This window comes from Salmo salar, chromosome ssa15 (assembly GCF_905237065.1).
Source record: "Salmo salar chromosome ssa15, Ssal_v3.1, whole genome shotgun sequence".
Lineage (NCBI taxonomy): Eukaryota > Metazoa > Chordata > Actinopteri > Salmoniformes > Salmonidae > Salmo > Salmo salar.
This window is the reverse complement of record NC_059456.1, coordinates 2345072-2367274: the sequence shown is the minus strand read 5'-3', so window position 1 is coordinate 2367274 and position 22203 is coordinate 2345072. Positions and strand designations below refer to the sequence as shown.

At 51.5% G+C, this 22203-nt stretch overlaps 1 protein-coding gene across 2 annotated transcripts in view; it reads right to left on the bottom strand.

Moving 5' to 3' along the window:
- Window positions 1-22203, bottom strand: part of LOC106570830 (uncharacterized) — a 103732-nt gene that overhangs the window by 4579 nt on the left and 76950 nt on the right. The gene's annotated exons all lie outside the window — the stretch shown is intronic.

Here is a 22203-nt window from a genome sequence, read left to right as displayed (position 1 = left end):
ATTGCATTATATATGTAGAGGGAGGCTGCTGTGGGTTACCTGAACCAATGATTGACAGCAGACCCCCCCCTTAACACTATCTAATCCATGACTATCCATCCATCCAGGATAAAGCCCTTCCATCTTCCATAACCATTACATAGCTATTGTAAACGTATCCGTGCCTTTACCCTGTGTGTGTGTGTGTGTGCGTGCGTGTTTTTGCTTTCCAAGCTTAGATATTTTTAATTAAATTTTCTTTTTTACAAATGAGAATGAGTGCAGAGCGAAGGTTCTATCTTCTTAGGCCGTTGCTGTCCTCTACCAGTGCTTCAGCTGTCCTCTAGCTGTGCTTCAGCTGTCCTCTAGCTGTCCTCTAGCTGTGCTTCAGCTGTCCTCAAGCTGTGCTTCAGATGTGCTTCAGCTGTCCTCTATCTGTCCTCTAGCTGTGCTTCAGCTATCTTCTAGCGGTGCTTCAGCTGTTCTCTATCTGTCTTCTAGCTGTGCTTCAGCAATCCTCTAGCTGTGCTTCAGCAACCCTCTAGCTGTCCTCTAGCTGTGCTTCAGCTGTCCTCTAGCTGTGCTTCAGCTGTCCTCTAGCTGTGCTTCAGCTGTCCTCTAGCTGTGCTTCAGCTATCTTCTAGCGGTGCTTCAGCTGTTCTCTATCTGTCCCCTAGCTGTGCCTCTAGCTGTGCTTCAGCTGGCCTCTAGCTGTGCTTCAGCTGGCCTCTAGCTGTGCTTCAGCTGGCCTCTAGCTGTGCTTCAGCTGGCCTCTAGCTGTGCTTCAGCTTGCCTCTAGCTGTGCTTCAGCTTGCCTCTAGCTGTGCTTCAGCTTGCCTCTACCTGTCCTCTAGCTGTGCTTCAGCTGTCCTCTAGCTGTGCTTCAGCTGTCCTCTAGCTGTGCTTCAGCTGTCCTCTAGCTGTGCTTCAGCTGTCCTCTAGCTGTTCTTCAGATTATCTTCTAGCGGTGCTTCAGCTGTTCTCTATCTGTCCCCTAGCTGTGCTTCAGCAATCCTCTAGCTGTCCTCTACCTGTGCTTCAGCTGTCCTCTATCTGTGCTTCAGCCAACTTCTAGCGGTGCTTCAGCTTTTCTCTATCTGTCCCCTAGCTGTGCTTCAGCAATCCTCTAGCTGTCCTCATTATGTGCTTCAGCTGTCCTCTAGCTGTCCTCTAGCTGTGCTTCAACTGTCCTCTAGCTGTGCTTCAGCTGTCCTCTAGCTGTGCTTCAGCTGTCCTCTAGCTGTGCTTCAGCTGTCCTCTAGCTGTGCTCTAGCTGTGCTTCAGCTGTCCTCTAGCTGTGCTTCAGCTATCTTCTAGCGGTGCTTCAGCTGTTCTCTATCTGTCCCCTAGCTGTGCTTCAGCAATCCTCTAGCTGTCCTCTACCTGTGCTTCAGCTGTCCTCTAGCTGTGCTTCAGCAATCCTCTAGCTGTCCTCTAGCTGTGCTTCAGCTATCTTCTAGCGGTGCTTCAGCTGTCCTCTACCTGTGCTTCAGCTGTCCTCTAGCTGTGCTTCAGCTGTCCTCTAGCTGTGCTTCAGCTATCCTCTAGATGTGCTTCAGCTGTCCTCTATCTGTCTTCTAGCTGTCCTCTAGCTGTGCTTCAGCAATCTTCTAGCTGTCCTCTAACTGTGCTTCAGCTGTCCTCTAGCTGTGCTTCAGCAATCCTCTAGCTGTCCTCTAGCTGTGCTTCAGCTGTCCTCTAGCTGTGCTTCAGCTGTCCTCTAACTGTGCTTCAGCTGTCCTCTAACTGTGCTTCAGCTGTCCTCTAACTGTGCTTCAGCTGTCCTCTAGCTGTGCTTCAGCTGTCCTCTAGCTGTGCTTCAGCTTGCCTCTAGCTGTGCTTCAGCTGTCCTCTAGCTGTGTTTCAGCTATCTTCTAGCGGTGCTTCAGCTGTTCTCTATCTGTCCCCTAGCTGTGCTTCAGCAATCCTCTAGCTGTCCTCTACCTGTGCTTCAGCTGTCCTCTAGCTGTCCTCTAGCTGTGCTTCAGCAATACTCTAGCTGTCCTCTAGCTGTGCTTCAGCTGTCCTCTAGCTGTCCTCTAACTGTGCTTCAGCTGTCCTCTAGCTGTGCTTCAGCTGTCCTCTAGCTGGCTTCAGCTGTCCTCTAGCTGTGCTTCAGCTGTCCTCTAGCTGTGCTTCAACTGTCCTCTAGCTGTCCTTCAACTGTCCTCTAGCTGTGCTTCAGCTGGCCTAAAGCTGTGCTTCAGCTGGCCTCAAGCTGTGCTTCAGCTTGCCTCTAGCTGTGCTTCAGCTTGCCTCTAGCTGTGCTTCAGCTTGCCTCTAGCTGTGCTTCAGCTTGCCTCTACCTGTCCTCTAGCTGTGCTTCAGCTATCTTCTAGCTGTGCTTCAGCTGTCCTCTACCTGTCCTCTAGCTGTGCTTCAGCTGTCCTCTAGCTGTGCTTCAGCTGTCCTCTAGCTGTGCTTCAGCTGTGCTTCAGCTGTCCTCTAGCTGTGCTTCAGCTGTCCTCTAGCTGTGCTTCAGCTTGCCTCTAGCTGTGCTTCAGCTGTCCTCTACCTGTGCTTCAGCTATCTTCTAGCTGTGCTTCAGCTGTCCTCTAGCTGTGCTTCAGCTGTCCTCTAGCTGTGCTTCAGCTGTCCTCTAGCTGTGCTTCAGCTGTCCTCTAGCTGTGTTTCAGCTATCTTCTAGCGGTGCTTCAGCTGTTCTCTATCTGTCCCCTAGCTGTGCTTCAGCAATCCTCTAGCTGTCCTCTACCTGTGCTTCAGCTGTCCTCTAGCTGTCCTCTAGCTGTGCTTCAGCAATCCTCTAGCTGTCCTCTAGCTGTGCTTCAGCTGTCCTCTAGCTGTCCTCTAACTGTGCTTCAGCTGTCCTCTAGCTGTGCTTCAGCTGTCCTCTAGCTGTGCTTCAACTGTCCTCTAGCTGTCCTCTAGCTGTGCTTCAGCTTGCCTCTACCTGTCCTCTAGCTGTGCTTCAGCTATATTCTAGCTGTGCTTCAGCTGTCCTCTACCTGTCCTCTAGCTGTGCTTCAGCTGTCCTCTAGCTGTGCTTCAGCTGTCCTCTGACTGTGCTTCAGCTGTCCTCTGACTGTGCTTCAGCTGTCCTCTGACTGTGCTCCAGCTGTCCTCTGACTGTGCTCCAGCTGTCCACTGACTGTGCTCCAGCTGTCCTCAAGCTGTGCTTCAGCTGTCCTCTAGCTGTGCTTCAGCTGTCCTCTACCTGTGCTTCAGCTGTCCTCTAGCTGTCCTTTAACTGTGCTTCAGCTGTCCTCTAGCTGTGCTTCGGCTGTCCTCTAGTTGTGTTTCAGCTATCTTCTAGCGGTGCTTCAGCTGTTCTCTATCTGTCCCCTAGCTGTGCTTCAGCTGTCCTCTAGCTGTCCTCTAGCTGTGCGTCAGCAATCCTCTAGCTGTTCTTCAGCTGTCCTCTAGCTGTCCTCTAACTGTGCTTCAGCTGTCCTCTAACTGTGCTTCACTTGTCCTCTAGCTGTTCTTCAGCTGTCCTCTTGCTGTGCTTCAACTGTCCTCTAGCTGTGCTTCAACTGTCCTCTAGCTGTGCTTCAACTGTCCTCTAGCTGTCCTCTAGCTGTGCTTCAACTGTCCTCTAGCTGTGCTTCAGCTGGCCTCTAGCTGTACTTCAGCTGGCCTCTAGCTGTGCTTCAGCTGGCCTCTAGCTGTGCTTCAGCTCGCCTCTAGCTGTGCTTCAGCTATCTTCTAGCTGTGTTTCAGCTGTCCTCTAGCTGTCCTCTAGCTGTGCTTCAGCTGTCCTCTAGCTGTGCTTCAGCTGTCCTCTATCTGTGCTTCAGCTGTCCTCTACCTGTGCTTCAGCTGTCCTCTAGCTGTGCTTCAGCTGTCCTCTAGTTGTGTTTCAGCTATCTTCTAGCGGTGCTTCAGCTTGCCTCTAGCTGTGCTTCAGCTGTCCTCTACCTGTCCTCTAGCTGTGCTTCAGCTGTCCTCTAGCTGTGCTTCAGCTTGCCTCTAGCTGTGCTTCAGCTGGCCTTTAGCTGTTCTTCAGCTTGCCTCTAGCTGTGCTTCAGCTTGCCTCTAGCTGTGCTTCAGCTTGCCTCTAGCTGTGCTTCAGCTGTCCTCTACCTGTCCTCTAGCTGTGCTTCAGCTATCTTCTAGCTGTGCTTCAGCTGTCCTCTAGCTGTGCTTCAGCAATCCTCTAGCTGTCCTCTAGCTGTGCTTCAGCAATCCTCTAGCTGTCCTCTAACTGTGCTTCAGCTGTGCTTCAGCAATCCTCTAGCTGTCCTCTAGCTGTGCTTCAGCTATCCTCTAGCTGTCCTCTAACTGTCCTTCAACTGTCCTCTAACTGTGCTTCAGCTGTCCTCTAACTGTGCTTCAGCTGTCCTCTAACTGTGCTTCAGCTGTCCTCTAGCTGTGCTTCAGCTGTCCTCTAGCTGTGCTTCAGCTTGCCTCTAGCTGTCCTTCAGCTGTCCTCTACCTGTCCTCTAGCTGTGCTTCAGCTATCTTCTAGCTGTGTTTCAGCTGTCCTCTAGCTGTCCTCTAGCTGTGCTTCAGCTGTCCTCTAGCTGTGCTTCAGCTGTCCTCTAGCTGTCCTTTAACTGTGCTTCAGCTGTCCTCTAGCTGTCCTTCAGCTGTCCTCTAGCTGTGTTTCAGCTATCTTCTAGCGGTGCTTCAGCTGTTCTCTATCTGTCCCCGAGCTGTGCTTCAGCAATCCTCTAGCTGTCCTCTACCTGTGCTTCAGCTGTCCTCTAGCTGTGCTTCAGCAATCCTCTAGCTGTCCTCTAGCTGTGCTTCAGCTGTCCTCTAGCTGTCCTCTAACTGTGCTTCAGCTGTCCTCTAGCTGTGCTTCAGCTGTCCTCTAGCTGTGCTTCAGCTGGCCTCTAGCTGTGCTTCAGCTGGCCTCTAGCTGTGCTTCAGCTGGCCTCTAGCTGTGCTTCAGCTTGCCTCTAGCTGTGCTTCAGCTTGCCTCTAGCTGTGCTTCAGCTGTCCTCTACCTGTCCTCTAGCTGTGCTTCAGCTATCTTCTAGCTGTCCTTCAGCTGTCCTCTAGCTGTGCTTCAGCAATCCTCTAGCTGTCCTCTAGCTGTGCTTCAGCAATCCTCTAGCTGTCCTCTAAATGTGCTTCAGCTGTCCTCTAGCTGTGCTTCAGCTGTCCTCTAGCTGTGCTTCAGCAATCCTCTAGCTGTCCTCTAGCTGTGCTTCAACTGTCCTCTAGCTGGCCTCTAGCTGTGCTTCAGCTGGCCTCTAGCTGTTCTTCAGCTGGCCTCTAGCTGTTCTTCAGCTGGCCTCTAGCTGTTCTTCAGCTGGTCTCAAGCTGTGCTTCAGCTGGCCTCAAGCTGTGCTTCAGCTTGCCTCTAGCTGTGCTTCAGCTTGCCTCTAGCTGTGCTTCAGCTTGCCTGTACCTGTCCTCTAGCTGTGCTTCAGCTATCTTCTAGCTGTGCTTCAGCTGTCCTCTACCTGTCCTCTAGCTGTGCTTCAGCTGTCCTCTGACTGTGCTCCAGCTGTCCTCTGACTGTGCTCCAGCTGTCCTCTGACTGTGCTCCAGCTGTCCTCTAGCTGTGCTTCAGCTGTCCTTTAGTTGTGTTTCAGCTATCTTCTAGCGGTGCTTCAGCTGTTCTCTATCTGTCCCCTAGCTGTGCTTCAGCAATCCTCTAGCTGTCATCTACCTGTGCTTCAGCTGTCCTCTAGCTGTCCTCTAGCTGTGTTTCAGCAATCCTCTAGCTGTCCTCTAACTGTGCTTCACTTGTCCTCTAGCTGTTCTTCAGCTGTCCTCTTGCTGTGCTTCAACTGTCCTCTAGCTGTGCTTCAACTGTCCTCTAGCTGTGCTTCAACTGTCCTCTAGCTGTCCTCTAGCTGTGCTTCAGCTGTCCTCTAGCTGTTCTTCAGCTGGCCTCTAGCTGTGCTTCAGCTTGCCTCTAGCTGTGCTTCAGCTTGCCTCTAGCTGTGCTTCAGCTGTCCTCTACCTGTCCTCTAGCTGTGCTTCAGCTATCTTCTAGCTGTGCTTCAGCTGTCCTCTAGCTGTGCTTCAGCAATCCTCTAGCTGTCCTCTAGATGTGCTTCAGCAATCCTCTAGCTGTCGTCTAACTGTGCTTCAGCTGTCCTCTAGCTGTGCTTCAGCAATCCTCTAGCTGTGCTTCAGCTGTCCTCTAGCTGTCCTCTAACTGTGCTTCAGCTGTCCTCTAACTGTGCTTCAGCTGTCCTCTAACTGTACTTCAGCTGTCCTCTAGCTGTGCTTCAGCTTGCCTCTACCTGTCCTCTAGCTGTGCTTCAGCTGTCCTCTAGCTGTGCTTCAGCTGTCCTCTAGCTGTGCTTCAACTGTCCTCTAGCTGTGCTTCAGCTGTCCTCAAGCTGTGCTTCAGCTGGCCTCAAGCTGTGCTTCAGCTGGCCTCAAGCTGTGCTTCAGCTGGCCTCAAGCTGTGCTTCAGCTGTCCTCTACCTGTCCTCTAGCTGTGCTTCAGCTATCTTCTAGCTGTGCTTCAGCTGTCCTCTAGCTGTCCTCTAGCTGTGCTTCAGCAATCCTCTAGCTGTCCTCTAGCTGTGCTTCAGCAATCCTCTAGCTGTCGTCTAACTGTGCTTCAGCTGTCCTCTAGCTGTCCTCTAGCTGTGCTTCAGCTGTCCTCTAGCTGTCCTCTAACTGTCCTCTAGCTGTCCTTTAACTGTGCTTCAGCTGTCCTCTAGCTGTGCTTCAGCTGTCCTCTAGCTGTGCTTCAGCTGGCCTCAAGCTGTGCTTCAGCTATCTTCTAGCGGTGCTTCAGCTGTTCTCTATCTGTCCCCTAGCTGTGCTTCAGCAATCCTCTAGCTGTCCTCTACCTGTGCTTCAGCTGTCCTCTAGCTGTGCTTCAACTGTCCTCAAGCTGTGCTTCAGCTGGCCTCAAGCTGTGCTTCAGCTTGCCTCTAGCTGTGCTTCAGCTGTCCTCTACCTGTCCTCTAGCTGTGCTTCAGCTATCTTCTAGCTGTGCTTCAGCTGTCCTCTAGCTGTCCTCTAGCTGTGCTTCAGCAATCCTCTAGCTGTCCTCTAGCTGTGCTTCAGCAATCCTCTAGCTGTCGTCTAACTGTGCTTCAGCTGTCCTCTAGCTGTCCTCTAGCTGTGCTTCAGCTGTCCTCTAGCTGTCCTCTAACTGTCCTCTAGCTGTCCTTTAACTGTGCTTCAGCTGTCCTCTAGCTGTGCTTCAGCTGTCCTCTAGCTGTGCTTCAGCTGGCCTCAAGCTGTGCTTCAGCTATCTTCTAGCGGTGCTTCAGCTGGCCTCAAGCTGTGCTTCAGCTATCTTCTAGCGGTGCTTCAGCTGTTCTCTATCTGTCCCCTAGCTGTGCTTCAGCAATCCTCTAGCTGTCCTCTACCTGTGCTTCAGCTGTCCTCTAGCTGTGCTTCAACTGTCCTCTAGCTGTGCTTCAGCTGTCCTCAAGCTGTGCTTCAGCTGGCCTCAAGCTGTGCTTCAGCTGGCCTCAAGCTGTGCTTCAGCTTGCCTCTAGCTGTGCTTCAGCTGTCCTCTACCTGTCCTCTAGCTGTGCTTCAGCTATCTTCTAGCTGTGCTTCAGCTGTCCTCTAGCTGTCCTCTAGCTGTGCTTCAGCAATCCTCTAGCTGTCCTCTAGCTGTGCTTCAGCAATCCTCTAGCTGTCGTCTAACTGTGCTTCAGCTGTCCTCTAGCTGTCCTATAGCTGTGCTTCAGCTGTCCTCTAGCTGTCCTCTAACTGTCCTCTAGCTGTCCTTTAACTGTGCTTCAGCTGTCCTCTAGCTGTGCTTCAGCTGTCCTCTAGCTGTGCTTCAGCTGGCCTCAAGCTGTGCTTCAGCTATCTTCTAGCGGTGCTTCAGCTGTTCTCTATCTGTCCCCTAGCTGTGCTTCAGCAATCCTCTAGCTGTCCTCTACCTGTGCTTCAGCTGTCCTCTAGCTGTCCTCTAGCTGTGCTTCAGCAATCCTCTAGCTGTCCTCTAGCTGTGCTTCAACTGTCCTCTAGCTGGCTTCCCTCTAGCTGTGCTTCAGCTGGCCTCTAGCTGATCTTCAGCTGGCCTCTAGCTGTGCTTCAGCTGGCCTCTAGCTGTGCTTCAGCTGGCCTCAAGCTGTGCTTCAGCTGGCCTCAAGCTGTGCTTCAGCTTGCCTCTAGCTGTGCTTCAGCTTGCCTCTAGCTGTGCTTCAGCTTGCCTCTACCTGTCCTCTAGCTGTGCTTCAGCTATCTTCTAGCGGTGCTTCAGCTGTTCTCTATCTGTCCCCTAGCTGTGCTTCAGCAATCCTCTAGCTGTCCTCTACCTGTGCTTCAGCTGTCCTCTAGCTGTGCTTCAACTGTCCTCTAGCTGTGCTTCAGCTGTCCTCAAGCTGTGCTTCAGCTGGCCTCTAGCTGTGCTTCAGCTGGCCTCTAGCTGTGCTTCAGCTTGCCTCTAGCTGTGCTTCAGCTGTCCTCTACCTGTCCTCTAGCTGTGCTTCAGCTATCTTCTAGCTGTGCTTCAGCTGTCCTCTAGCTGTCCTCTAGCTGTGCTTCAGCAATCCTCTAGCTGTCCTCTAGCTGTGCTTCAGCAATCCTCTAGCTGTCGTCTAACTGTGCTTCAGCTGTCCTCTAGCTGTCCTCTAGCTGTGCTTCAGCTGTCCTCTAGCTGTCCTCTAACTGTCCTCTAGCTGTCCTTTAACTGTGCTTCAGCTGTCCTCTAGCTGTGCTTCAGCTGTCCTCTAGCTGTGCTTCAGCTGGCCTCAAGCTGTGCTTCAGCTATCTTCTAGCGGTGCTTCAGCTGTTCTCTATCTGTCCCCTAGCTGTGCTTCAGCAATCCTCTAGCTGTCCTCTACCTGTGCTTCAGCTGTCCTCTAGCTGTCCTCTAGCTGTGCTTCAGCAATCCTCTAGCTGTCCTCTAGCTGTGCTTCAACTGTCCTCTAGCTGGCCTCTAGCTGTGCTTCAGCTGGCCTCTAGCTGTTCTTCAGCTGGCCTCTAGCTGTTCTTCAGCTGGCCTCTAGCTGTTCTTCAGCTGGCCTCTAGCTGTTCTTCAGCTGGTCTCAAGCTGTGCTTCAGCTGGCCTCAAGCTGTGCTTCAGCTTGCCTCTAGCTGTGCTTCAGCTTGCCTCTAGCTGTGCTTCAGCTTGCCTCTACCTGTCCTCTAGCTGTGCTTCAGCTATCTTCTAGCTGTGCTTCAGCTGTCCTCTACCTGTCCTCTAGCTGTGCTTCAGCTGTCCTCTGACTGTGCTTCAGCTGTCCTCTGACTGTGCTCCAGCTGTCCTCTGACTGTGCTCCAGCTGTCCTCTGACTGTGCTCCAGCTGTCCTCTGACTGTGCTCCAGCTGTCCTCTAGCTGTGCTTCAGCTATCTTCTAGCGGTGCTTCAGCTGTTCTCTATCTGTCCCCTAGCTGTGCTTCAGCAATCCTCTAGCTGTCATCTACCTGTGCTTCAGCTGTCCTCTAGCTGTCCTCTAGCTGTGTTTCAGCAATCCTCTAGCTGTCCTCTAACTGTGCTTCACTTGTCCTCTTGCTGTTCTTCAGCTGTCCTCTTGCTGTGCTTCAACTGTCCTCTAGCTGTGCTTCAACTGTCCTCTAGCTGTGCTTCAACTGTCCTCTAGCTGTCCTCTAGCTGTGCTTCAGCTGTCCTCTAGCTGTTCTTCAGCTGGCCTCTAGCTGTGCTTCAGCTTGCCTCTAGCTGTGCTTCAGCTTGCCTCTAGCTGTGCTTCAGCTGTCCTCTACCTGTCCTCTAGCTGTGCTTCAGCTATCTTCTAGCTGTGCTTCAGCTGTCCTCTAGCTGTCCTCTAGCTGTGCTTCAGCAATCCTCTAGCTGTCCTCTAGCTGTGCTTCAGCAATCCTCTAGCTGTCGTCTAAATGTGCTTCAGCTGTCCTCTAGCTGTGCTTCAGCAATCCTCTAGCTGTCCTCTAGCTGTGCTTCAGCTGTCCTCTAGCTGTCCTCTAACTGTGCTTCAGCTGTCCTCTAACTGTGCTTCAGCTGTCCTCTAACTGTACTTCAGCTGTCCTCTAGCTGTGCTTCAGCTTGCCTCTACCTGTCCTCTAGCTGTGCTTCAGCAATCCTCTAGCTGTCCTCTACCTGTGCTTCAGCTGTCCTCTAGCTGTCCTCTAGCTGTGATTCAGCAATCCTCTAGCTGTCCTCTAGCTGTGCTTCAGCTGTCCTCTAGCTGTCCTCTAACTGTGCTTCAGCTGTCCTTTAACTGTGCTTCAGCTGTCCTCTAGCTGTGCTTCAGCTGTCCTCTAGCTGTGCTTAAGCTGTCCTCTAGTTGTGTTTCAGCTATCTTCTAGCAGTGCTTCAGCTGTTCTCTATCTGTCCCCTAGCTGTGCTTCAGCAATCCTCTAGCTGTCCTCTAGCTGTGCTTCAGCTGTCCTCTAGCTGTCCTCTAACTGTGCTTCAGCTGTCCTCTAACTGTGCTTCACTTGTCATCTAGCTGTTCTTCAGCTGTCCTCTTGCTGTGCTTCAACTGTCCTCTAGCTGTGCTTCAACTGTCCTCTAGCTGTCCTCTAGCTGTGCTTCAACTGTCCTCTAGCTGTGCTTCAGCTGGCCTCTAGCTGTGCTTCAGCTGGCCTCTAGCTGTGCTGCAGCTGGCCTCTAGCTGTGCTGCAGCTGGCCTCTAGCTGTGCTGCAGCTTCCCTCTAGCTGTGCTTCAGCTTGCCTCTAGCTGTGCTTCAGCTTGCCTCTAGCTGTGCTTCAGCTGTCCTCTACCTGTCCTCTAGCTGTGCTTCAGCTATCTTCTAGCTGTGCTTCAGCTGTCCTCTAGCTGTCCTCTAGCTGTGCTTCAGCAATCCTCTAGCTGTCCTCTAGCTGTGCTTCAGCAATCCTCTAGCTGTCGTCTAACTGTGCTTCAGCTGTCCTCTAGCTGTGCTTCAGCAATCCTCTAGCTGTCCTCTAGCTGTGCTTCAGCTGTCCTCTAGCTGTCCTCTAACTGTGCTTCAGCTGTCCTCTAACTGTGCTTCAGCTGTCCTCTAACTGTACTTCAGCTGTCCTCTAGCTGTGCTTCAGCTTGCCTCTACCTGTCCTCTAGCTGTGCTTCAGCAATCCTCTAGCTGTCCTCTACCTGTGCTTCAGCTGTCCTCTAGCTGTCCTCTAGCTGTCCTCTAGCTGTGATTCAGCAATCCTCTAGCTGTCCTCTAGCTGTGCTTCAGCTGTCCTCTAGCTGTCCTCTAACTGTGCTTCAGCTGTCCTTTAACTGTGCTTCAGCTGTCCTCTAGCTGTGCTTCAGCTGTCCTCTAGCTGTGCTTAAGCTGTCCTCTAGTTGTGTTTCAGCTATCTTCTAGCGGTGCTTCAGCTGTTCTCTATCTGTCCCCTAGCTGTGCTTCAGCAATCCTCTAGCTGTCCTCTAGCTGTGCTTCAGCTGTCCTCTAGCTGTCCTCTAACTGTGCTTCAGCTGTCCTCTAACTGTGCTTCACTTGTCATCTAGCTGTTCTTCAGCTGTCCTCTTGCTGTGCTTCAACTGTCCTCTAGCTGTGCTTCAACTGTCCTCTAGCTGTCCTCTAGCTGTGCTTCAACTGTCCTCTAGCTGTGCTTCAGCTGTCCTCTAGCTGTGCTTCAGCTGGCCTCTAGCTGTGCTGCAGCTGGCCTCTAGCTGTGCTGCAGCTTCCCTCTAGCTGTGCTTCAGCTTGCCTCTAGCTGTGCTTCAGCTTGCCTCTAGCTGTGCTTCAGCTGTCCTCTACCTGTCCTCTAGCTGTGCTTCAGCTATCTTCTAGCTGTGCTTCAGCTGTCCTCTAGCTGTGCTTCAGCAATCCTCTAGCTGTCCTCTAGCTGTGCTTCAGCAATCCTCTAGCTGTCGTCTAACTGTGCTTCAGCTGGCCTCAAGCTGTGCTTCAGCTGGCCTCAAGCTGTGCTTCAGCTGTCCTCTAGCTGTCCTCTAGCTGTGCTTCAGCTGTCTTCTAGCTGTGTTTCAGCTGTCCTCTAGCTGTGTTTCAGCTATCTTCTAGCGGTGCTTCAGCTGTTCTCTATCTGTCCCCTAGCTGTGCTTCAGCAATCCTCTAGCTGTCCTCTACCTGTGCTTCAGCTGTCCTCTAGCTGTGCTTCAGCAATCCTCTAGCTGTCCTCTAGCTGTGCTTCAACTGTCCTCTAGCTGTTCTCTAGCTGTGCTTCAGCTGTCCTCTAGCTGTGCTTCAGCTGTCCTCTAGCTGTGCTTCAGCTGTCCTCTAGCTGTGCTTCAGCTTGCCTCTACCTGTCCTCTAGCTGTGCTTCAGCTGTCCTCTGACTGTGCTTCAGCTGTCCTCTGACTGTGCTCCAGCTGTCCTCTGACTGTGCTCCAGCTGTCCTCTACCTGTGCTTCAGCTGTCCTCTAGCTGTCCTTTAACTGTGCTTCAGCTGTCCTCTAGCTGTGCTTAAGCTGTCCTCTAGTTGTGTTTCAGCTATCTTCTAGCGGTGCTTCAGCTGTTCTCTATCTGTCCCCTAGCTGTGCTTCAGCAATCCTCTAGCTGTCCTCTACCTGTGCTTCAGCTGTCCTCTAGCTGTCCTCTAGCTGTGCTTCAGCAATCCTCTAGCTGTCCTCTAGCTGTGCTTCAGCTGTCCTCTAACTGTGCTTCACTTGTCATCTAGCTGTTCTTCAGCTGTCCTCTAGCTGTGCTTCAACTGTCCTCTAGCTGTCCTCTAGCTGTGCTTCAACTGTCCTCTAGCTGTGCTTCAGCTGTCCTCTAGCTGTGCTTCAGCTGGCCTCTAGCTGTGCTTCAGCTGGCCTCTAGCTGTGCTTCAGCTGGCCTCTAGCTGTGCTTCAGCTTGCCTCTAGCTGTGCTTCAGCTGTCCTCTAGCTGTGCTTCAGCTGTCCTCTAACTGTGCTTCACTTGTCATCTAGCTGTTCTTCAGCTGTCCTCTAGCTGTGCTTCAACTGTCCTCTAGCTGTCCTCTAGCTGTGCTTCAACTGTCCTCTAGCTGTGCTTCAGCTGTCCTCTAGCTGTGCTTCAGCTGGCCTCTAGCTGTGCTTCAGCTGGCCTCTAGCTGTGCTTCAGCTGGCCTCTAGCTGTGCTTCAGCTTGCCTCTAGCTGTGCTTCAGCTTGCCTCTAGCTGTGCTTCAGCTTGCCTCTAGCTGTGCTTCAGCTGTCCTCTAGCTGTGCTTCAGCTATCTTCTAGCTGTGCTTCAGCTGTCCTCTAGCTGTCCTCTAGCTGTGCTTCAGCAATCCTCTAGCTGTCCTCTAGCTGTGCTTCAGCAATCCTCTAGCTGTCGTCTAACTGTGCTTCAGCTGTCCTCTAGCTGTGCTTCAGCTGTCCTCTAGCTGTGCTTCAGCTGTCCTCTAGCTGTCCTTTAACTATGCTTCAGCTGTCCTCTAGCTGTGCTTCAGCTGTCCTCTAGCTGTGCTTCAGCTGGCCTCTAGCTGTGCTTCAGCTGTCCTCTAGCTGTGCTTCAGCTGTCCTCTAGCTGTGTTTCAGCTGTCCTCTAGCTGTGTTTCAGCTATCTTCTAGCGGTGCTTCAGCTGTTCTCTATCTGTCCCCTAGCTGTGCTTCAGCAATCCTCTAGCTGTCCTCTACCTGTGCTTCAGCTGTCCTCTAGCTGTCCTCAAGCTGTGCTTCAGCAATCCTCTAGCTGTGCTTCAACTGTCCTCTAGCTGTTCTCAGCTGTGCTTCAGCTGTCCTCTAGCTGTGCTTCAGCTGTCCTCTAGCTGTGCTTCAGCTGGCCTCTAGCTGTGCTTCAGCTGGCCTCTAGCTGTGCTTCAGCTGGCCTCTAGCTGTGCTTCAGCTGTCCTCTAGCTGTGCTTCAGCTATCTTCTAGCGGTGCTTCAGCTGTTCTCTATCTGTCCCCTAGCTGTGCTTCAGCAATCCTCTAGCTGTCCTCTACCTGTGCTTCAGCTGTCCTCTAGCTGTCCTCTAGCTGTGCTTCAGCAATCCTCTAGCTGTCCTCTAGCTGTGCTTCAGCTGTCCTCTAGCTGTCCTCTAACTGTGCTTCAGCTGTCCTCTAACTGTGCTTCACTTGTCATCTAGCTGTTCTTCAGCTATCCTCTTGCTGTGCTTCAACTGTCCTCTAGCTGTGCTTCAACTGTCCTCTAGCTGTCCTCTAGCTGTGCTTCAACTGTCCTCTAGCTGTGCTTCAGCTGTCCTCTAGCTGTGCTTCAGCTGGCCTCTAGCTGTGCTTCAGCTGGCCTCTAGCTGTGCTTCAGCTGGCCTCTAGCTGTTCTTCAGCTTGCCTCTAGCTGTGCTTCAGCTTGCCTCTAGCTGTGCTTCAGCTGTCCTCTACCTGTCCTCTAGCTGTGCTTCAGCTATCTTCTAGCTGTGCTTCAGCTGTCCTCTAGCTGTCCTCTAGCTGTACTTCAGCAATCCTCTAGCTGTCCTCTAGCTGTGCTTCAGCAATCCTCTAGCTGTCGTCTAACTGTGCTTCAGCTGTCCTCTAGCTGTGCTTCAGCAATCCTCTAGCTGTCCTCTAGCTGTGCTTCAGCTGTCCTCTAGCTGTCCTCTAACTGTGCTTCAGCTGTCCTCTAACTGTACTTCAGCTGTCCTCTAGCTGTGCTTCAGCTGTCCTCTAGCTGTGCTTCAGCTGTCCTCTAGCTGTGCTTCAGCTTGCCTCTAGCTGTGCTTCAGCTGTCCTCTACCTGTCCTCTAGCTGTGCTTCAGCTATCTTCTAGCTGTGCTTCAGCTGTCCTCTAGCTGTCCTCTAGCTGTGCTTCAGCTGTCCTCTAGCTGTGCTTCAGTTGTCCTCTAGATGTGCTTCAGCTGTCCTCTAGCTGTGCTTCAGCTGTCCTCTAGCTGTGTTTCAGCTATCTTCTAGCGGTGCTTCAGCTGTTCTCTATCTGTCCCCTAGCTTTGCTTCAGCAATCCTCTAGCTGTCCTCTAGCTGTGCTTCAGCTGTCCTCTAGCTGTACTTCAGCTGTCCTCTAGCTGTACTTCAGCTGTCCTCTAGCTGTGCTTCAACTGTCCTCTAGCTGTGCTTCAACTGTCCTCAAGCTGTGCTTCAGCTGGCCTCAAGCTGTGCTTCAGCTGGCCTCTAGCTGTGCTTCAGCTTGCCTCTAGCTGTGCTTCAGCTTGCCTCTACCTGTCCTCTAGCTGTGCTTCAGCTATCTTCTAGCTGTGCTTTAGCTGTCCTCTACCTGTCCTCTAGCTGTGCTTCAGCTGTCCTCTAGCTGTGCTCCAGCTGTCCTCTGACTGTGCTCCAGCTGTCCTCTGACTGTGCTCCAGCTGTCCTCTGACTGTGCTCCAGCTGTCCTCTACCTGTGCTTCAGCTGTCCTCTAGCTGTCCTTTAACTGTGCTTCAGCTGTCCTCTAGCTGTGCTTAAGCTGTCCTCTAGTTGTGTTTCAGCTATCTTCTAGCGGTGCTTCAGCTGTTCTCTATCTGTCCCCTAGCTGTGCTTCAGCAATCCTCTAGCTGTCCTCTACCCGTGCTTCAGCTGTCCTCTAGCTGTCCTCTAGCTGTGCTTCAGCAATCCTCTAGCTGTCCTCTAGCTGTGCTTCAGCTGTCCTCTAGCTGTCCTCTAACTGTGCTTCAGCTGTCCTCTAACTGTGCTTCACTTGTCCTCTAGCTGTTCTTCAGCTGTCCTCTTGCTGTGCTTCAACTGTCCTCTAGCTGTGCTTCAACTGTCCTCTAGCTGTCCTCTAGCTGTGCTTCAGCTGTCCTCTAGCTGTGCTTCAGCTGGCCTCTAGCCTCTATGGGCTAGGTGGGACGCTAGCGTCCCCCCCGTGGTGCACTCCATCAACAGCAGGTGCATTTCAAGAGCGGCAAATTTGAATCCAAATAAATGTCAAAATTCACATTTTTCAAACATACAACTATTTTACACCCTTTGAAAGATAAACATCTCCTTAATCTAACCACGTTTTACGATTTCAAAAAGGTTTTACGGCGAAAGCCTAAATTTAGAGTATGTTAGGACAGTACATTTACAAGAGTTGTGTGTAATGTTTTGTCAATTCAAAGACAGGGTCACCAAAACCATAAAACCAGCTAAAATGATGCACTAACCTTTTACAATCTCCATCAGATGACACTCCTAGGACATTATGTTAGACAATGCATGCATTTTTAGTTCTATCAAGTTCATATTTATATCCAAAAACAGCGTTTTACTATGGCATTGATGTTGAGGAAATCGTTTCCCTCCAATAACCGGCAGTCAAGTCAGCGTCAGAAATTAAATAATTAAAATTAGAAAACATTGGTAAAATATTATATTGTCATTTAAAGAATTATAGATTTACATCTCTTGAACGCAATCAACTTGCCAGATTTAAAAATAACCTTACTGGGAAATCACACTTTGCAATAATCTGAGCACTGCGCCCAGAAAAATACGCGTTGCGATACAGACTAGACGTCATGTTGGGGAGATCTAAAATCGAAAATACTATGTAAATAATCCATTACCTTTGATTCTCTTCATCAGATGTCACTTCCAGGTATCACAGGTCCATAACGAATGTAGTTTTGTTCAAAAAAGCTCATCATTTATGTCCAAAAATCTCTGTCTTGTTAGCACATGATCTAAGCCAGCCGGACTTCTCGTCATGAACGAGGGGAAAAAATATATTTACGTTCGTTCAAACATGTCAAACGTTGTATAGCATAAATCATTAGGGCCTTTTTAACCAGAACATGAATAATATTCAAGGTGGACGAATGCATACTCTTTTATAACGTATTGGAACGAGGGTACCCAACATGAACTCGCGCGCCAGGTGTCTAATGGGCCATCATCGTTCCATGGCTCTTGTTCGGTCAGATCTCCCTCCAGAAGACTCAAAACACTTTGTAAAGGCTGGTGACATCTAGTGGAAGCAATAGGAAGTGCCAAAATATTCCTCAGCCCCTGTGTTTTTCAATGGGATAGGTTTAAAGGTAATACAACACATCAGGTATCCACTTCCTGTCAGAAAATGTCTCAGGGTTTTGCCTGCCAAATGAGTTCTGTTATACTCACAGACACCATTCAAACAGTTTTAGAAACTTTAGAGTGTTTTCTATCCATATATAATAAGTATATGCATATTCTAGTTACTGGGTAGGATTAGTAACCAGATTTATCGGGTACATTTTTTTATCCAGCCGTGCAAATACTGCCCCCTAGCCCTAACAGGCTAGCTGTTCTTCAGCTATCTTCTAGCTGTGCTTCAGCTGTCCTCTAGCTGTGCTTCAGCAATCCTCTAGCTGTCCTCTAGCTGTGCTTCAGCAATCCTCTAGCTGTCGTCTAACTGTGCTTCAGCTGTCCTCTAGCTGTGCTTCAGCAATCCTCTAGCTGTCCTCTAGCTGTGCTTCAGCTGTCCTCTAGCTGTCCTCTAACTGTGCTTCAGCTGTCCTCTAACTGTGCTTCAGCTGTCCTCTAACTGTACTTCAGCTGTCCTCTAGCTGTGCTTCAGCTGTCCTCTAGCTGTGCTTCAGCTTGCCTCTAGCTGTGCTTCAGCTGTCCTCTACCTGTCCTCTAGCTGTGCTTCAGCTATCTTCTAGCTGTGCTTCAGCTGTCCTCTAGCTGTCCTCTAGCTGTGCTTCAGCTGTCCTCTAGCTGTGCTTCAGCTGTCCTCTAGCTGTGCTTCAGCTGTCCTCTAGCTGTGCTTCAGCTGTCCTCTAGCTGTGTTTCAGCTATCTTCTAGCGGTGCTTCAGCTGTTCTCTATCTGTCCCCTAGCTGTGCTTCAGCAATCCTCTAGCTGTCCTCTACCTGTGCTTCAGCTGTCCTCTAGCTGTCCTCTAGCTGTGCTTCAGCAATCCTCTAGCTGTCCTCTAGCTGTGCTTCAGCTGTCCTCTAGCTGTCCTCTAACTGTGCTTCAGCTGTCCTCTAGCTGTGCTTCAGCTGTCCTCTAGCTGTGCTTCAACTGTCCTCTAGCTGTCCTCTAGCTGTGCTTCAGCTGTCCTCTAGCTGTGCTTCAGCTGTTCTCTATCTGTCCCCTAGCTGTGCTTCAGCAATCCTCTAGCTGTCCTCTACCTGTGCTTCAGCTGTCCTCTAGCTGTGCTTCAGCAATCCTCTAGCTGTCCTCTAGCTGTGCTTCAGCTGTCCTCTAGCTGTCCTCTAACTGTGCTTCAGCTGTCCTCTAACTGTGCTTCACTTGTCCTCTAGCTGTTCTTCAGCTGTCCTCTTGCTGTGCTTCAACTGTCCTCTTGCTGTGCTTCAACTGTCCTCTAGCTGTGCTTCAACTGTCCTCTAGCTGTCCTCTAGCTGTGCTTCAACTGTCCTCTAGCTGTCCTCTAGCTGTGCTTCAGCTGGCCTCTAGCTGTGCTTCAGCTGGCCTCTAGCTGTGCTTCAGCTTGCCTCTAGCTGTGCTTCAGCTTGCCTCTAGCTGTGCTTCAGCTTGCCTCTAGCTGTGCTTCAGCTTGCCTCTAGCTGTGCTTCAGCTGTCCTCTAGCTGTGTTTCAGCTATCTTCTAGCAGTGCTTCAGCTGTTCTCTATCTGTCCCCTAGCTGTGCTTCAGCAATCCTCTAGCTGTCCTCTACCTGTGCTTCAGCTGTCCTCTAGCTGTCCTCTAGCTGTGCTTCAGCAATCCTCTAGCTGTCCTCTAGCTGTGCTTCAGCTGTCCTCTAACTGTGCTTCAGCTGTCCTCTAGCTGTGCTTCAGCTGTCCTCTAGCTGTGCTTCAGCTGTCCTCTAGCTGTGCTTCAACTGTCCTCTAGCTGTCCTCTAGCTGTGCTTCAGCTGTCCTCTGACTGTGCTTCAGCTGTCCTCTGACTGTGCTTCAGCTGTCCTCTGACTGTGCTTCAGCTGTCCTCTGACTGTGCTTCAGCTGTCCTCTGACTGTGCTTCAGCTGTCCTCTGACTGTGCTTCAGCTGTCCTCTAGCTGTGCTCCAGCTGTCCTCTAGCTGTGCTTCAGCTGTCCTCTACCTGTGCTTCAGCTGTCCTCTACCTGTGCTTCAGCTGTCCTCTAGCTGTGCTTCAGCTGTCCTCTAGCTGTCCTCCAACTGTGCTTCAGCTGTCCTCTAGCTGTGCTTCAGCTGTCCTCTAGTTGTGTTTCAGCTATCTTCTAGCGGTGCTTCAGCTGTTCTCTATCTGTCCCCTAGCTGTGCTTCAGCAATCCTCTAGCTGTCCTCTACCTGTGCTTCAGCTGTCCTCTAGCTGTCCTCTAGCTGTGCTTCAGCAATCCTCTAGCTGTGCTTCAGCTGTCCTCTAGCTGTCCTCTAGCTGTGCTTCAGCTGTCCTCTAACTGTGCTTCACTTGTCCTCTAGCTGTTCTTCAGCTGTCCTCTTGCTGTGCTTCAACTGTCCTCTAGCTGTGCTTCAACTGTCCTCTAGCTGTCCTCTAGCTGTGCCTCAACTGTCCTCTAGCTGTCCACTAGCTGTGCTTCAGCTGTCCTCTAGCTGTGCTTCAGCTGGCCTCTAGCTGTTCTTCAGCTTGCCTCTAGCTGTTCTTCAGCATGCCTCTAGATGTGCTTCAGCATGCCTCTAGCTGTGCTTCAGCTGTCCTCTACCTGTCCTCTAGCTGTGCTTCAGCTGTCCTCTAGCTGTGTTTCAGCTATCTTCTAGCGGTGCTTCAGCTGTTCTCTATCTGTCCCCTAGCTGTGCTTCAGCTATCTTCTAGCTGTGCTTCAGCTGTCCTCTAGCTGTCCTCTAGCTGTGCTTCAGCTGTCCTCTAGCTGTGCTTCAGCTGTCCTCTACCTGTGCTTCAGCTGTCCTCTAGCTGTGCTTCAGCTGTCCTCTACATGTGCTTCAGCTGTCCTCTACCTGTGCTTCAGCTGTCCTCTAGCTGTCCTCCAACTGTGCTTCAGCTGTCCTCTAGCTGTGCTTCAGCTGTCCTCTAGTTGTGTTTCAGCTATCTTCTAGCGGTGCTTCAGCTGTTCTCTATCTGTCCCCGAGCTGTGCTTCAGCAATCCTCTAGCTGTCCTCTAGCTGTGCTTCAGCAATCCTCTAGCTGTCCTCTAGCTGTGCTTCAGCTGTCCTCTAGCTGTCCTTTAACTGTGCTTCAGCTGTCCTCTAGCTGTCGTCTAACTGTGCTTCAGCAATCCTCTAGCTGTCCTCTAGCTGTGCTTCAGCAATCCTCTAGCTGTCGTCTAACTGTGCTTCAGCTGGCCTCAAGCTGTGCTTCAGCTGGCCTCAAGCTGTGCTTCAGCTGTCCTCTAGCTGTCCTCTAGCTGTGCTTCAGCTGTCTTCTAGCTGTGTTTCAGCTGTCCTCTAGCTGTGTTTCAGCTATCTTCTAGCGGTGCTTCAGCTGTTCTCTATCTGTCCCCTAGCTGTGCTTCAGCAATCCTCTAGCTGTCCTCTACCTGTGCTTCAGCTGTCCTCTAGCTGTCCTCTAGCTGTGCTTCAGCAATCCTCTAGCTGTCCTCTAGCTGTGCTTCAACTGTCCTCTAGCTGTTCTCTAGCTGTGCTTCAGCTGTCCTCTAGCTGTGCTTCAGCTGTCCTCTAGCTGTGCTTCAGCTGTCCTCTAGCTGTGCTTCAGCTTGCCTCTACCTGTCCTCTAGCTGTGCTTCAGCTGTCCTCTGACTGTGCTTCAGCTGTCCTCTGACTGTGCTCCAGCTGTCCTCTGACTGTGCTCCAGCTGTCCTCTACCTGTGCTTCAGCTGTCCTCTAGCTGTCCTTTAACTGTGCTTCAGCTGTCCTCTAGCTGTGCTTAAGCTGTCCTCTAGTTGTGTTTCAGCTATCTTCTAGCGGTGCTTCAGCTGTTCTCTATCTGTCCCCTAGCTGTGCTTCAGCAATCCTCTAGCTGTCCTCTACCTGTGCTTCAGCTGTCCTCTAGCTGTCCTCTAGCTGTGCTTCAGCAATCCTCTAGCTGTCCTCTAGCTGTGCTTCAGCTGTCCTCTAACTGTGCTTCACTTGTCATCTAGCTGTTCTTCAGCTGTCCTCTAGCTGTGCTTCAACTGTCCTCTAGCTGTCCTCTAGCTGTGCTTCAACTGTCCTCTAGCTGTGCTTCAGCTGTCCTCTAGCTGTGCTTCAGCTGGCCTCTAGCTGTGCTTCAGCTGGCCTCTAGCTGTGCTTCAGCTGGCCTCTAGCTGTGCTTCAGCTTGCCTCTAGCTGTGCTTCAGCTGTCCTCTAGCTGTGCTTCAGCTGTCCTCTAACTGTGCTTCACTTGTCATCTAGCTGTTCTTCAGCTGTCCTCTAGCTGTGCTTCAACTGTCCTCTAGCTGTCCTCTAGCTGTGCTTCAACTGTCCTCTAGCTGTGCTTCAGCTGTCCTCTAGCTGTGCTTCAGCTGGCCTCTAGCTGTGCTTCAGCTGGCCTCTAGCTGTGCTTCAGCTGGCCTCTAGCTGTGCTTCAGCTTGCCTCTAGCTGTGCTTCAGCTTGCCTCTAGCTGTGCTTCAGCTTGCCTCTAGCTGTGCTTCAGCTGTCCTCTAGCTGTGCTTCAGCTATCTTCTAGCTGTGCTTCAGCTGTCCTCTAGCTGTCCTCTAGCTGTGCTTCAGCAATCCTCTAGCTGTCCTCTAGCTGTGCTTCAGCAATCCTCTAGCTGTCGTCTAACTGTGCTTCAGCTGTCCTCTAGCTGTGCTTCAGCTGTCCTCTAGCTGTGCTTCAGCTGTCCTCTAGCTGTCCTTTAACTATGCTTCAGCTGTCCTCTAGCTGTGCTTCAGCTGTCCTCTAGCTGTGCTTCAGCTGGCCTCAAGCTGTGCTTCAGCTGTCCTCTAGCTGTGCTTCAGCTGTCCTCTAGCTGTGTTTCAGCTGTCCTCTAGCTGTGTTTCAGCTATCTTCTAGCGGTGCTTCAGCTGTTCTCTATCTGTCCCCTAGCTGTGCTTCAGCAATCCTCTAGCTGTCCTCTACCTGTGCTTCAGCTGTCCTCTAGCTGTCCTCAAGCTGTGCTTCAGCAATCCTCTAGCTGTGCTTCAACTGTCCTCTAGCTGTTCTCTAGCTGTGCTTCAGCTGTCCTCTAGCTGTGCTTCAGCTGTCCTCTAGCTGTGCTTCAGCTGGCCTCTAGCTGTGCTTCAGCTGGCCTCTAGCTGTGCTTCAGCTGGCCTCTAGCTGTGCTTCAGCTGGCCTCTAGCTGTGCTTCAGCTGGCCTCAAGCTGTGCTTCAGCTGGCCTCAAGCTGTGCTTCAGCTGGCCTCTAGCTGTGCTTCAGCTTGCCTCTAGCTGTGCTTCAGCTTGCCTCTACCTGTCCTCTAGCTGTGCTTCAGCTGTCCTCTGACTGTGCTTCAGCTGTCCTCTGACTGTGCTCCAGCTGTCCTCTGACTGTGCTCCAGCTGTCCTCTACCTGTGCTTCAGCTGTCCTCTAGCTGTCCTTTAACTGTGCTTCAGCTGTCCTCTAGCTGTGCTTAAGCTGTCCTCTAGTTGTGTTTCAGCTATCTTCTAGCGGTGCTTCAGCTGTTCTCTATCTGTCCCCTAGCTGTGCTTCAGCAATCCTCTAGCTGTCCTCTACCTGTGCTTCAGCTGTCCTCTAGCTGTCCTCTAGCTGTGCTTCAGCAATCCTCTAGCTGTCCTCTAGCTGTGCTTCAGCTGTCCTCTAGCTGTCCTCTAACTGTGCTTCAGCTGTCCTCTAACTGTGCTTCACTTGTCATCTAGCTGTTCTTCAGCTATCCTCTTGCTGTGCTTCAACTGTCCTCTAG